Raw genomic sequence first — 14836 nt, 5'->3', positions numbered from 1 at the left:
GTAAACCATAGTCAAGCGATGCTCTGAATATATGCTAGGAAAAAGGATCATACTATGCATATTTTATTTGTTTTATTTTCCCTTTGTGTCATTTTCCCTTTGTTTCTGCTCCTGCTTACCAACAGAGACAGGATGCTAGGCTAGGTGGAGCTTTGATTCAAGAGATGGCAGTTCTTATCTGGAAACTCTTGACCCTGTAACTTTTTGTGTTTACCTTCTCTGTTTTCATTCTACATTACTGCAGAGAGAGTATTCTGGATGTGTAAATGTATTCACAAGTGTGGAAAAATGAGAGGAAAGAATAATTTTTTTAATATAATTAGGAAAGAGAACAACAGACATTTCCTGCAAATTCAGATCCAGTCTTTAGAATTTATTAGACCAAACAATTCCCTTTAAAAATTTTTGTTGTACTTGTGCAAGAATGAATGGACTGAGATTTTAATTTCTCTCTAAAAGTAAAGCACTTTTGAATACTCTAGTTATTCCATTGCTTTAAGTTATGGGCACATGCTAATTTTTTGTCTTACCAATCTAGGGAGTTACATGGCAATTGCCATTAAATACCAAAAGAGAATTTTGAGAAGGAGAACATGAGGTGGATGCAAATCGATTTAAAAGAATATAGAGTTTTTCAAGACCTAACTCTACAAGGAATAAATACGAAAAGTTAAGTACATGAATAGAAATGGACAATTAATTACCATTGCTTGGGCAATAATGAGAATAAGCAATTGTACAGAGTAAACCTAACATCACTGTTATCACAAGATTCAGATGACACCGTCTTCCTCAAATGTCACAGCTAAGAGTGTTAAGGTACTGTACTTGTTTGTTTGAAAAATTCCTAGCTTAATCACTTAGCTGGGTCACATGAAATTCAGTCTTAAAAGCTAACAGAAATACCATGTTGAAAAGTAAAAAATGAAAAGCAACACAAGCACTTAATTAATGTGTTGATAGAGATCCACTTTAAGGAAGAAAAAGATGGAAACCCCTGGTTAATGTTGTTAGTTATGTTTAAATGCTTATTTTTAAAGAGGCGTAAGTTCAGGAAGAAGTATAAGAACAAGCTACAAACTCATACTTTCACATTGAATAGAATATGGGTGCGTTTTTTAAAGATAAGTGTAGGCCTGGAAAGAAAAATAATCTCTTGTATATTTCTTTCAATCTACAAATACCTAACATAATTAGTCTTACTTCTTAGGTCCATAGGTGCTTTTCCAACCTCTGAAATGTCACCTGTCAACTCTTCAATATGCATCCAACCTAGAAACTTGTTGACGAATTTTTAACTTGTTGCAAATAGGGGGTAGTTGGAGTCTATTAAAAATGAAGCAGAATTTCCCATACTTTACATATAAATACTTAAAAAGAAGAAATAAAAGAGGTCCTGAATGTTTGGTCTCCTCTGCTCTGAAGGGCATCCTGAAGGTATGCTCTGCTTTACAAATCCAACTGCAACAACTGCAACTTCCAGATATGGTAAAATACAAACCTACAGTAAATATCTTACTTATTTGACTAGACTTTTCTTATAGATCATCTAAGAAGGCAGTAGTTGTTGGTACCATTAATAATTGTGGCAGATTTTGGTTCCTCCTAATGGCTTTATAGAATCAAGACAGAGACCATTGTGGCTCGAACAGCGGCAGGTTTCCTATCAGTGCTTCTTCACAGACTTGTCCGTTTTTAAGCAGTTTTCCATCAGCTTTCAAAATAAACAAAGAAACATTGAAAACTAGCCAAAAGACAGCTTGTTCAAAGCTTTTCTGTGGCCAAAGTTGTTTGTCATCACCCACCTCAGACTTAACACCAGCCAGGATACTGATGGACCTAGCTTAGCAGAAGAGACTGTTGTTTCGCAGAAGAAGCCACAGGCAGCACTTTGCAACACGACCTCCTCCCTGGTGCATCTGAGGAGCAGCCAGCCCTCCCCTGAACTGGGAACAGATGGTAAAGGGAAAAAGGCAAACCTTTGGTGACCTACAGATACAGCCAGCAATTCTGTAATACCTTTGATAACATTCAGGCCCTTTGCCTTACCATGGTCTCAGAACTTATGGGCATGCCCAGAATTTTTGCTTCTCCCTTTTATCTTGTAAGAACAAAGCATGGTTTGTTTAAATTTTGTGTGTTTGTGTGTGTCTTCTTGACCCTATGAATAAGATGAGGGGGGAAAGGAAGAAATAATTTCTAAGGGCATGAAATTCTGAAAGATTCCCTCCTAACCTCCTACCTCAGGTTCAATCTGTTTAAAGAGATGGCATGGTAGCAAAGGCTGGAGCTGGGACTTGTTCCATAACCCAATTGCACAGAGTCAAAATGTGCCAGAGGTGACATTTGGTGACAGGATTTAGAATCAAAGACTTCTCTCTAGCAGTGTTGAACAGAGACCAGGACTGATGCTGGGTTGGCTCTATGAAGGTGGCAGAGGCTCTTGCCACCCGGGGCTGGCATGTGTCACAGGCAGCAGCTGTTGATGGGATTCAGCATTGCTATTTTCCTTCTTAAACACAAATAGCTGGGTAGCTGCATCTTTGGGAAGAAAAGCATAGGGTTGAGGAGTACTGGTACTGTCGTATTTCACATAAGAATCTCTGTCTCTGAAATCTGTGAATTTTTCACTCTTATTGCATCAAAGTCTGCTGGTGCTCAGAAATGAAAAACTGTGTGGACCCATCACTGTTTCTCCCACCTTCCTTCTGAAAGCACAGTGTTTTTGAGACAAAACTAAACCTTAAAGCAAACCTGACCTAGTGTTTTTTCACAAGGCTACACCAAGTTCAACAGTCAAATCCCTGGGAAGATTAATTGTAGTACTGTAGGGGTAGATTTAAGCTCTCCAAGTGTAAATCTAATCTCACATGTCTAGGATGAGAAGTCATCTCGGGTTGCTCAGAGTTCATATGGGTGTCTGCTGGTTAGGGAAGGAAAATGTGATGATGGTTTTCTGATTCATTCAGCAGTGCTTGTCCCTGACTTCTCCTTAGACTAGTAGTTATAGTTACACTTCAGTATTGATTTAGAAACAGAGTGTAAAAGAATACAAATACCTGAGTGAACTTGTGCCTTCAAAGCTCATAACTCATGTTGCAGTTTGGTGAAGTGAGACAACATGTGTGTTTTCAAGAATTTATTAAAAAGTAAGCAGACAAACACATGTATGATTAACCTACAGAATGAAAAGCCACAATTAAAAATATAATCAATAAACATAAACATTCAAAGTAGTTAAATAAGCAAATTGAAATTAACTCTTCATGATGTGATGATAAGACTATTTTTCATAGGGTTGTACTAAAACTCATCATGGGGGATTTTGAATCTTAAATTGACAAGAGAGTTAAAAACTCAGTATTTTAGGCAATCCAGTGTGTTGACTCAATTAGGTGAAATGTATGTGTCTGTAGGACTCATACAAGAATTCTGTTTTCTGTGTCTTGCCTAAAGAGGCAGCCCAGGGAAAATCTCTTGGTTCACATTAAGGAAACACTTCAGGCACTTACAGCAACTTTTGTTTACCACTTTCCATCACTGATGCTACTTTGTTTGGGGCTTAATTTTTCACTATTTAAAGCAACAAAGTCTGGAATCAAAGCAAAGGTGATAGATTAAGAATGACATCTTTAACTCAAAACAATCTATTAACTCATTTACTGTCAATTTGGCATACAGAGAACCTTTTAGGAAGCTATTAAAGAATTCTTCCTCACAGAAATGTGCACACTTCTCCATACAGAGACATATCAATGACAGAATAGAGATAAATGTTTAATAGAAAACAAGAGAAAGGTGTATTTTTTTTTTTTTCTGGTAACTCAAAAACATGTTATGTGTTATCTCAAAGTGAAGTTCTACTCAGGCCTGAAAATGCAAAAAGGTCCCTGGGCAAAAGGGTCCTAGTTGCTCATTTCTTCCATCACATGGTCTGTTCAGAGAAGGATGGACTATAGAGCTTAGTCTACTCTTCATGACACAGGAGGACTCCTTTTCTTCTGCACCTCTTTTTGTTCTTTGAAATTTATTACCTCCTGTGTCTACTTCAGAGTTGTTTTTAACTGATTCAAAATCAGTTAGGTGAATGTACATTTTCTGAACTTAGCCTTCTGCCTAGTCTCTAAGGATTTCTAAAGAGTCTCTCAGCATTGTTGCTCCATCACTGAAAAAGTATTTAATCAGATCTGCTTAGGTATTCCACAGATCAGATTTTAATCTAGCAATGTGAAACCAGCTAAGAGTTAATAAAATCATGCATTTTCTGTATTTTCTTGTGTTCTCCTATGTCCTAGTATTTCTTACATTATTTTGGGTTTCTCAGTGAAGAATGAGGGAGTGAATAAAAGTATATATATTATTTATGTTTTAAGGCAAGAGCCATTGGGAAATACAATATATATAAAAATATATAAAAGGATAATTTCTATTTATTATTAAAAAAGATTTTTCTTGTCTTATCTCTAAGCTTGGACTATGATCTTTATGTATTCATTGGTGCAGAATTTTGTATAGTCTAGTGAATTATGTGAAAACAACTAGATAATACGTTTCTTCTTCCAAGATAAATTTTCTGTAGCCACATGAGAACTACTGTTGTCAGTCTTCATGGTAAAATCAATAAAATTGTGGAGGCAGTGTTGTCATTAAAACATCAGTTGCAGCTTGATCTTTAAGCTGATATAAATTAGCAGAGTTTTCCTGCATCTGCATGTAACCAATATGAAAAATATTTTTACTTTTTCTATTATTAATTGTTCCAGTCAAACATTTACCCTTTTGTTTAAGATGAATGCTAAATTTATTGCTCAGTAAAGTGATATATCACAGAAATATGTTTTGCTGTGGTTTCTTTTTGTTTTGTTTGTTTGTTGGGTTTTGGATTTCTGTTGTTTTGTTTTGTTGTTTGTTTGCTTGTTTTTCAATTGGGAAGAAACACATTAATAAGGTCACCCCTCAGTCTCCTCTTCTCCAAACTAAAGAGACCCAGCTCCCTCAGCCTTTCTTCATAGGGGAGGTGCTCCACTCCCTTAATCATCTTCGTTGCCCTACGCTGGACCCTCTCCAGCAGTTCCCTGTCCTTCTTGAACTGAGAGGCCCCGAACTGGACACAATATTCCAGATGTGGTCTCACCAGGGCAGAGTAGAGGGGAAGGAGAACCTCTCTCGACCTACTAACCACCCCCCTTGTAATACACCCCAGGATGCCATTTGCCTTCCTGGCCACAAGGGCACAGTGCTGGCTCATGGTCATCCTGTTGTCCACCAGGACCCCCAGGTCCCTTTCCCCTACACTGCTCTCTAATCTGTAATTTCCCAACCTATACTTGAACCTGGGGTTGTTCCTGCCCAGATGCAGGACTCTACACTTTCCCTTGTTAAATTTCATTAGGTTATAACCCGCCCAACTCTCCAGCCTGTCCAGGTCCCGCTGGATGGCATCACAGCCTTCTGGCGTGTCAGTCACTCCTCCCAGCTTGGTGTCATCAGCAAACTTGCTGATAGTACACTCTATTCCCTCATTTAAATCGTTAATGAATAAATTGAACAATATTGGCCCCAGTACTGACCCCTGAGGCACTCCACTAGATACTGGCCTCCAACTAGACTCCGCACCATTGACTACCACTCTCTGGCTTCTCTCCTTAAGCCTGTTTGCAACCCACCTCACTACTCTATTGTCTAGACCACACCTCCTCAACTTAGCTGTGAGGATGCTGTGGGAGACTGTGTCAAAGGCTTTACTCAAGTCAAGGTAGACCACAACCACTGCTCTGCCATCATCCATCCACCTTGTTACATTCTCATAAAAGGCTATGAGGTTGGTCAAGCATGACTTGCCCTTGGTACAGCCATGCTGACTGCCCCTAATAACCCTCTTATCCTTGATATGCCTTGAGATGGCACCAAGGATAAGCTGTTCCATTACTTTCCCAGGGACAGAGGTGAGGCTGACCAGTCTATAATTACCTGGGTCCTCCTTCTTGCCCTTTTTGAAGACTGGAGTGGCACTTGCTTTCCTCCAATCCTCGGGCACCTCTCCTGTTCCCCAAGACTTGGCAAAGATGATGGAGAGCGGTCCAGCAATGACTTCAGCCAGCTCCCTCAGCACCCACGGATGCATCCCATCTGGACCCATGGATTTATGGATGTCCAGACTATTTAATTGCTCCCTAACCCAGTCCTCATTGACTAAAGCAAACTCCTCAATTGACCTGGCTTCATCCGGGGTCTCAGGGGTACAGGGCTCCCCAGGACAGCCTCTGGCAGAGTAGACAGAGACAAAGAACACATCCAGTAATTCTGCCTTCTCTGTATCTTCTGTCACCAGGGCACCCACCCCATTCATCAGTGGGCCTACATTGCCTCTGGTATTAGTTTTATCTGCTATGTATTTGAAAAAGTTCTTTTTGCTGTCCTTGACCCCTCTCGCCAGCTGTAATTCTAAGGAGGCCTTGGCTATCCTAGCTGCCTTCCTACATCCTCTAACAGCAGCCTTATATTCTTCCCAAGTGGCCAGCCCCTGCTTCCATGACCTGTAAACTCTCCTCTTCTGCTTGAGCATACCCAACAGATCCCTATTCAACCGTGCAGGCCTCCTGGCTCCCTTCCTTGACTTCCTACGTGTGGGGATGCTCTGATACTGAGCGTGGAAGAAGCAGGCTTCAACTGGTCATTGAAAATTACTGAATATTTGTTAAGGAATGTTTGTAAACATTTTGCTGAAATTAATTGGCTTATCCAACACGTCAGTATGAAGCCTGATAAACTTGTGAGATGGGAAAATTTTGGTAAGAAAGCTCTCATACTTTGTTTATCACGTAATTTTTATTATATGTATTTATGACATAATATTATTTATCTGCTTGAACAATGATGAAATATTAAACAAGGAAGAAGCTCTCACAGTTTCAAGATGCTGGAACACTCAATTACTTGCTGTGTTTTTTGTTGTAATTGTTGTGGGTGTTGTTTTGTTTTGTTTTATTTCTTTGTTTGTTTGTTTTTCCGTTCTGTCTGTTGTCAAAGGTATTTGAGAGGTTCTTACACTTAAAAGATTAAACATTTTCATTGAATACGCATTTCAAAAGTTCTGTTTTCCTCTCATTTATAAAATCACAACCATTGGCATTTGCATTTAACAGAAGTTCATTCATAATCACATGCATACATCATTCTTGCTGTCCTGCTGTTCCTTATGAACCAATTGCTTCTCAGATGTAACAGTCTTGAGTGACAACTTCATGGCAGTCCCAGCTAGCTACTTCTACCTGGCTCTTCAAATCAAATTAGGTAAATTAGGAAGTTGGCCATGAGCTCTTGGCAGGAAGAATAATACACCAAGCATAAGCTGAGCTGAAAGTTATCACACCTGCTTATTTTTTTTTCTGTAAAGAATTGCATTCTGTAATTTGAACTAACTCAGTTTTATTGCTTTATCTTTAAAACAAGATTTGCTTTCCATATGGGTTAGGTCATGTGAAGTTGTTTTAGCCCAGCAGGTCTGTGTAAACCCTTCTATGTCACAGAATCACAGAATCACAGAATGTTAGGGATTGAAAGGGACCTCAAAAGTTCAACTAGTCCAATCCCCCTGCCAGAGCAGGAAAACCTAGATGAGGTTACACAGGAAGGCATCCAAGCAGGTCTTGAATGCCTCCAGAGTAGGAGACTCCACAACCTCCCTGGGCAGCCTGTTCCAGTGTTCTGTCAGACTCAGAAGTTTCTTCTCAAATTTAAGTGGAACCTTTTGTGTTCTAGTTTGTACCCATTACCCCTTGTCCTATCATTGGTTGTCACCGAGAAGAGCCTGGCTCCATCCTCGTGACACTCACCATTTATATATCTGTAAACATTAATGAGGTCACCCCTCAGTCTCCTCTTCTCCAAGCTAAAGAAACCCAGCTCCCTCAGCCTTTCTTCATAGGGGAGGTGCTCCACTCCCTTAATCATCTTCGTTGCCCTACGCTGGACTCTCTCCAGCAGTTCCCTGTCCTTCTTGAACTGAGAGGCCCCGAACTGGACACAATATTCCAGATGTGGTCTCTCCAGGGCAGCGTAGAGGGGAAGGAGAACCTCTCTTGATCTACTAACCACCCCCCTTGTAATACACCCCAGGATGCCATTGGCCTTCCTGGCCACAAGGGCACAGTGCTGGCTCATGGTCATCCTGTTGTCCACCAGGACCCCCAGGTCCCTTTCCCCTACACTGCTCTCTAATAGGTCATTCCCCAATTTATACTGGAACCTGGGGTTGTTCCTACCCAGATGCAAGACTCTACACTTTCGCTTGTTATATTTCATTAAATTTTTCCCTGCCCAATTCTCCAGCCTGTCCAGGTCTCGCTGGATGGCAGCACAGCCTTCTGGCATGTCAGCCACTCCTCCCAGCTTGGTGTCATCAGCAAACTTGTTGATAGTACACTCTATTCCCTCATTCAAATAAATGACCAATATCTTAAATAATACTGGTCCCAGTACTGATCCCTGAGGCACTCCACTAGATACAGGCCTCCAACTAGACTCCGCACCATTGAACATGGCTCTCTGGTTTCTTCCCTTCAGCCAGTGCACAGTCCACCTCACTACCCATTCATCCAGACCACACTCCCTCAATTTAGCAGTGAGGATGCTGTGGGAGACTGTGTCAAACGCCTTACTCAAGTCAAGGTAGACCATGTCCACTGCTCTGCCATCGTCCATCCATCTTGTTATGTCCTCATAAAAATCAATGAGGTTGGTCAAGCACCACTTCCTTTTGGTGAAGCCATGGTGACTGCCCCTAACGACCCTCTTATCCCTGATATGCTTTGAGATGGCACCAAGGACAAGTTGTTCCATCAGTTTCCCAGGGATGGAGGTTGGGCTGACCTGTCTTTAATTACCCGGGTCCTCCTTCTTGCCCCTTTTGAAGACTGGAGTAACATTTGCTTTCCTCCAGTCCTCAGGCACCTCTCCACTTTCCCAAGACTTGGCAAAGATGATGGAGAGTGGTCCAGCAATGACCTCAGCCGGCTCCCTCAGCACCGATGGGTGCATCCCATCTGGACCCACAGATTTATGGATGTCCAGACTGCCTAACTGCTCCCTAACCCAGTCCTCATCAACCGAGGCAAACTCCTCCATTGTCCTGCCTTCCTCTGGGGCCTCAGCAGTATGGGGCTCCTCAGGACAGCTTCTGGCAGAGTAGGCAGAGACAAAGCAGGCGTTCAGTAACTCTGCCTTCTCTGTATCTTCTGTCACCAGGGCACCCACCTCATTCATCATTGGGCCTACATTGCCTCTGGTGTTAGATTTATCTGCCACATATTTGAAAAAGCTCTTTCTGTTGTCCTTGACCCCTCTCACCAGGTTTAATTCTAAGGAGGCCTTAGCTTTCCTAGCTGCCTCCCTACACCCTCTGACAACAGCCTTATATTCTCCCCAAGTGGCCAGCCCCTCCTTCCATTATGTATAAACTCTTCTCTTCCACTTGAGCTTACCCAGCAGCTCCCTGTTTAACCACGCTTTCCTCTTGTTTAGACAGCTCTTACATTTCTTCAAACCACCCTCACCTGGGAAGAAAATGGTCAGGAAATTTGACCCTTTTGAAGCTAATCTGCCTGTTTCGTCATACAGAATAAGCTGCACAGGTAGATAGCAATAGCTGATAAACGATATATACACAACTTCTGTGTTGGAGAGAAAACAGGTTCCAAGAATTTAGCTTCTCAGGTGGCATTCTCAAAATCCATTTCAATAGCAGTGGCTGATCAACAGTGATCATTTGTTTTCTCCTGATCAAATAAGAAAACTTCACAGATTCAAGTAGATTAGAAACAAAACTGTTTTTTTTTTATTTAATTTTTCAGATACACTTATCTTTTTATCAAAAACAAAAATGGTATCAAAGGAATGTGCCTTTGAGTGTACAGGACTGAACAAACAATTGTGCTTATTCCATGCAATTTATCAGGTATGGCCACATGCTTTAAAAAAGAAGTCACATTCTCTGCATAAATAAATCTGGCTGAGAAAACTTTTCAAACTTCATTCCACTGAAAATATTTTCTCGTTGTTCTGGTATAAAATTGGATACAGAGCAATAAAATTTCTGTTTTGTTGTCTAGCAATCCAGAAATCATCCTGAATACATCTGTATTTTGTGAAGAATATAATACGTATGCCATGCTCAATGTCACATGCAAATCAGAGAATCACAGAATTGTTGGGTTGGGAAGGGACTTCTGGAGATCATCTACTCCAATCCACTTGCTAAAGCAGCTTCACCCAGAGCAGATTGCACAGGAATGCATGCAGGTCGGTTTTGAGTATCTCCACAAAAGAAGACTCCATAACTTCTCTGGGCAGCCTGTTCCAGTCTTCTGTCAATCCCAAAGTAAAGAAGTTTCTCTTTATAATCAGATGGAACCCTCTGTGTTTCAGTCTGTGTCCATTGTCCCTCATCCTATCATTGGACACCACTGTAAAGAGACTGGTCCCATCCTCTTGACACCCACCCTTGAGATATTTGTAGACATTGATGAGATCCCCTCTCAGCTTTCTCTTCTCCAGACTGAACAGACCCAGCTCTCTCAGTCTTTCCGCACAAGAAAGATGCTCCAGGCTCCTCATCATCTTTGTAGCCCTCTGCTGGACTCACTCCGTTTGTTCATTGTCCTTTTTAAACTGGGAAGCCCAGAACTGCGTGCAGTACTCCAGATGCGGCCTCACAAATGCAAAATAGATCTGCTGGTCACACTCTTCTTGATGCACCCCAGGATACCGTTGGCCTTCTTGGCCACAAGGGCTTATGGTCAGCGCTGGTTGTCCTTCAGAACTCCCAGGTCCCTCTGGGCAATGTTGCTTTCTAGTGGGCCAACCTCTAACCTGTACTGGTGCCTGGGGTTATTCCTCCCCAGGTACAGGACCCTACACTTGCTTTGTTGAACTTCATCAGTTTCTTCTCTGTCCAGTCCTCCATCCTGTGCAGATCTTGCTAAATGGCAGCACAGTCTCTTGGTGTGTCAGCCCTTCCTCCCAGTTTGATATCATCAGCAAACTTGCTGAGGGCGCACTCAGTCTCTTCATCCAGGTCATTGATGAACAGGACTGGACCCAGTACTTACTAACTACAGGCCTCCTACTAGACTCTACACCATTGACCACAACCTTCCGAGCTCTGCCATCCAGCCAGTTCTTGATCTACCTCACTGTACACTCTTCCAACTGACACTTTCTGAGCTTACCTATCAAGATGTTGTGGGATGCAATGCCAAAAGCCTTGCTGAACTCAAGGTAGACAACATCCACCGATCTTCCCCTGTCTAACCATCCAGTCATGCCATCACAGAAGTCTATGAGTTTGGTGAAGCATGATTTCCCCTTGTTGAATCCATGTTGACTACTGCTGATAACCGTATTTTCCTCCGCATGCATAGGGATGACATCCAGAATGAGCTGTCCAATCACTTTTCCAGGGATGGAGGTGAGGCTGACTGGTCTGTAGTTTTCTGGGTCATCCTTCTCACCCTTTTTGAAGACTGGAGTTATGTCAGCTTTCTTGCAGTCCTCAAATACCTCTTCTGTTCTCCATGACCTTTCAAAGTCTGAGAAGCTTTCAGCAGTTCCACCTTCTTTATATTTTATAGCATAGTTGGACTAGGAAATAATTTTTCACACAGCTTTTAAATGGAATATTGCCATAATCTGGCAAAAATATTTGGAGACAAGCTATCTTCAAAGCAGAATTTACTTGTGTATGAATTTAATGAAATATTATTGTTTTTGTAAAGTCCCAGAAGAACTGGGACTTTTGGCAGATGTAGTAAACCACTTTTCATCTGTCAAAGGAAACAAAGATAGTAACTTTAATATACTGAAAAAACATGCTGAAATTATCCAGAGAAAACAGGATATTCTTCCTCTCTTTTGCTCACTCGAAAAGACTAGGTCTTATAAATAACATTTCAAAACACCAGAACATTAATTTGCATGAGATTCCCTCCTCTGGCGTTTTTGTTCCTCCTGATGCCTTTTTTTTTTTTTTTTTTAATGAATGAACTCAGGGCTTCTTCCTCAGAAAAGTCCAAAGAAGTCTGTAGAAGGTTGCTTTTCTACCTTCCTTCTAGTTTTATGACTTTACATAAAAAGACACTTCTGTCAGCAGCCTTAAAGTCATGTGATTTCTGGAATTCTTTTTTCATCCAAGGCCAAAGTAGAATCAATTTAAGACCTGTTTTAAGGGATAGTTGTTTGGTTATTGCTGACATATTTTATTAAATTTTGATTTTAAATGAAAAAGAACCATGGACTTAAAGGTACATACTCAAAAATGACAGTTTTTCTTCTGTTGCTGTTATAGAACTTGCAACTAAAATAACACAAACAAGATGAAACACATAGCAAAACAGTATGTTTTTATTGTAAATTAGTTTTGTAGTGCCCAGCTACAAGGCCTTGTATATCTTCATGGGGATAACAATGGAATGTTTTGAGAGTTGGCCTTAAAAAGATATGCCTTCTCTGTATAAATCAAGCTTATTCATATATTGATCAATAAAACAAGACCTAGAGCAACTGTTGAAGGACTCTTGTTATAATAAATTTCATCTCTCACATAATATAATCAGTACAAACTGTTCAAGGTCCTTTTCTGCAATCATCATGGAACCATCTAGATGCATGTGCACAATAGCAGGAAATGGGATAGTAAATACAAAGAAGAAGTCCTTTCATTGTTTCTCAGGCAATCTGGAAGTAAGTCAGCTAAACAAATGGATTTCTAACTCTTTACTTTCTACTCTCCCTCACTGCAGTATACATGATTATTTCCAGGGACGTATACAAGCTAGAAGTCACAAGACCCTAAGCTCATTGTTATTTTGAGATTAAAAAAATCCCAGACATTAAGCAACACAGATAGGTTGTTAGCAGCTGAAACATGTGGTGTATTGGGTCTCAAGCACATAATCTTGAAATTTAAAAGTTCCAAGGGCAAATAAAAAAAGAAATCTCTCATCTATTCTTTACAGGGATCTCACAGAACTCCTAGCATCAAGATCACAAATTCTGCAGAGACAAAAATGATGCAGACCCAAGGCTTGAAAGGTCTAATTTTTTCGGTTCTGTTCTAAAACCCTCGTCATCTCCCTCTTTTAAAGGGTGTATGACGTGTATGGGATGGAATACTCTGTCAGTTTTAGTCACCTGTTCTGTCTGCTCCTCCTTGCGAATATGTGCTGTTATCAGATTATTGGCTGCTATAGCAATAAATACAAAAATGGGGTTCTTCTGCATTCCATTGGTCACCCTTATCAGTTTTGGAGTGCAGTGACCAAAAAAAGCGTGCAGCTGAATTCAGAAAAGTGCAGTTACTTAAAAGAACTTAGCTGAAAGGAAGAATCACTAAAAGAGAACTGGTTTTGTGAAAGACAAACAGGGCCCTAAGAAGTGTAGATAAGATGAGCTGAGCTGAGCTGAGCTGAGGTGAGATGAGATGAGATGACTGTTGGGGACAAAAAGGTGGAAGGCACAGCTGAGCAAACAAATCATGGTTTTATGTTTACACCAGTCTCGCAAAATTTCAGATTAAAATTTTTTCTTCCCTTTTATTCAACAGTACTTGATGTATAAATTATCCAATTAGAATAAAAAGTCAAACTGATTTTTATAGTATAGATATTAATAGTCACTACTCCAATAAAGGTAATGAAAAGACCACTGCTTATAAAAATAATCTTATTTTGGATGGCACATATTTCAGTATAATTGCACTGTGTACATTATTAATGAAAGAACTGCCTGTCAATGTAGATACTGTTTCTTTTATAGAAAGTGACAATGTAAGTTTGCTTTACAATCTATAGGTATATATTTCTGAAATGTTTGAACTTAAATACAGTACAGGCAGTAAGTAATTTACATTTAATGTAAAGCAGTTTTAATGGCAGGTGATGTCATATTGATATATTTCTGGTGATTTGTTACAAAATTATTTATGTGTAGAGGTTTTCCTTTGGTTTTGAAGAGTTCTGGTATTAAAAAGATAATGTCAATTGTAGTTGTTAATAGAAACTACCTGTGGTATTCGTAACAGTCTGTCTTCCAATTTATTACACTTAATGTGTTAAGAGTAGTTTGTTAAGGCTAGATGAGTATATTCAACAGTTGAGGTAGTTTTTGGAAAATGATGCTTTTTAAATCTTAAACAAATGGTGATATTTTTGGAACATTTTCCCTTGTTTGTTCTGTACCCTTTGAAGACTTCATTTTGATGGACAACCACTGAATTTTCTGAAATATCAAATTTGAGGCAGAGTGGCAAGAGAGAAATAACAAATGTGTTTGCTATCAAAAATTAGCATAACTGAAAATACCAAAATATCCTAGTAAATCATAAGATAGAAAGCATCATCTTCAGTGTAACAATTTCTCATTTTTTCAGCAAGAGCTTCACTGGAAGTAGCATAAACACATATATGCTGACAGAAAAGATGCATAACAATGATCTTCACTTGTTTACATGGTAGCAGCGTACTGTATGTTTAATCCCCTTCAAATTACTATTGCACATAACACTATCCAATAATTTCATTCTTTGCTAATATGTTAATGCTAGGAATTCTTGCCTAGTCCAGAGTAAACAAAAAACTGACTTTGTTCTTTTTGCATCACACTTGAGGACATGCCTGTGCTGTGCTGTTACCAGTTTAAAGCCTGAAAACAATTCTAGAAAAATTGGTGAGTTAATTTTTCTGCTAAATTTGAGATTTAATAGACAAAAAAGAAGAATAAAATATTTACAAAGCCATACATGTGCACACACATACTTAGAGAACTTGACTTTCTTGCACTT

This window comes from Columba livia, chromosome Z, assembly GCF_036013475.1.
Source record: "Columba livia isolate bColLiv1 breed racing homer chromosome Z, bColLiv1.pat.W.v2, whole genome shotgun sequence".
Classification (NCBI taxonomy): Eukaryota; Metazoa; Chordata; class Aves; order Columbiformes; family Columbidae; genus Columba; species Columba livia.
This window is presented reverse-complemented; position numbering follows the sequence as displayed.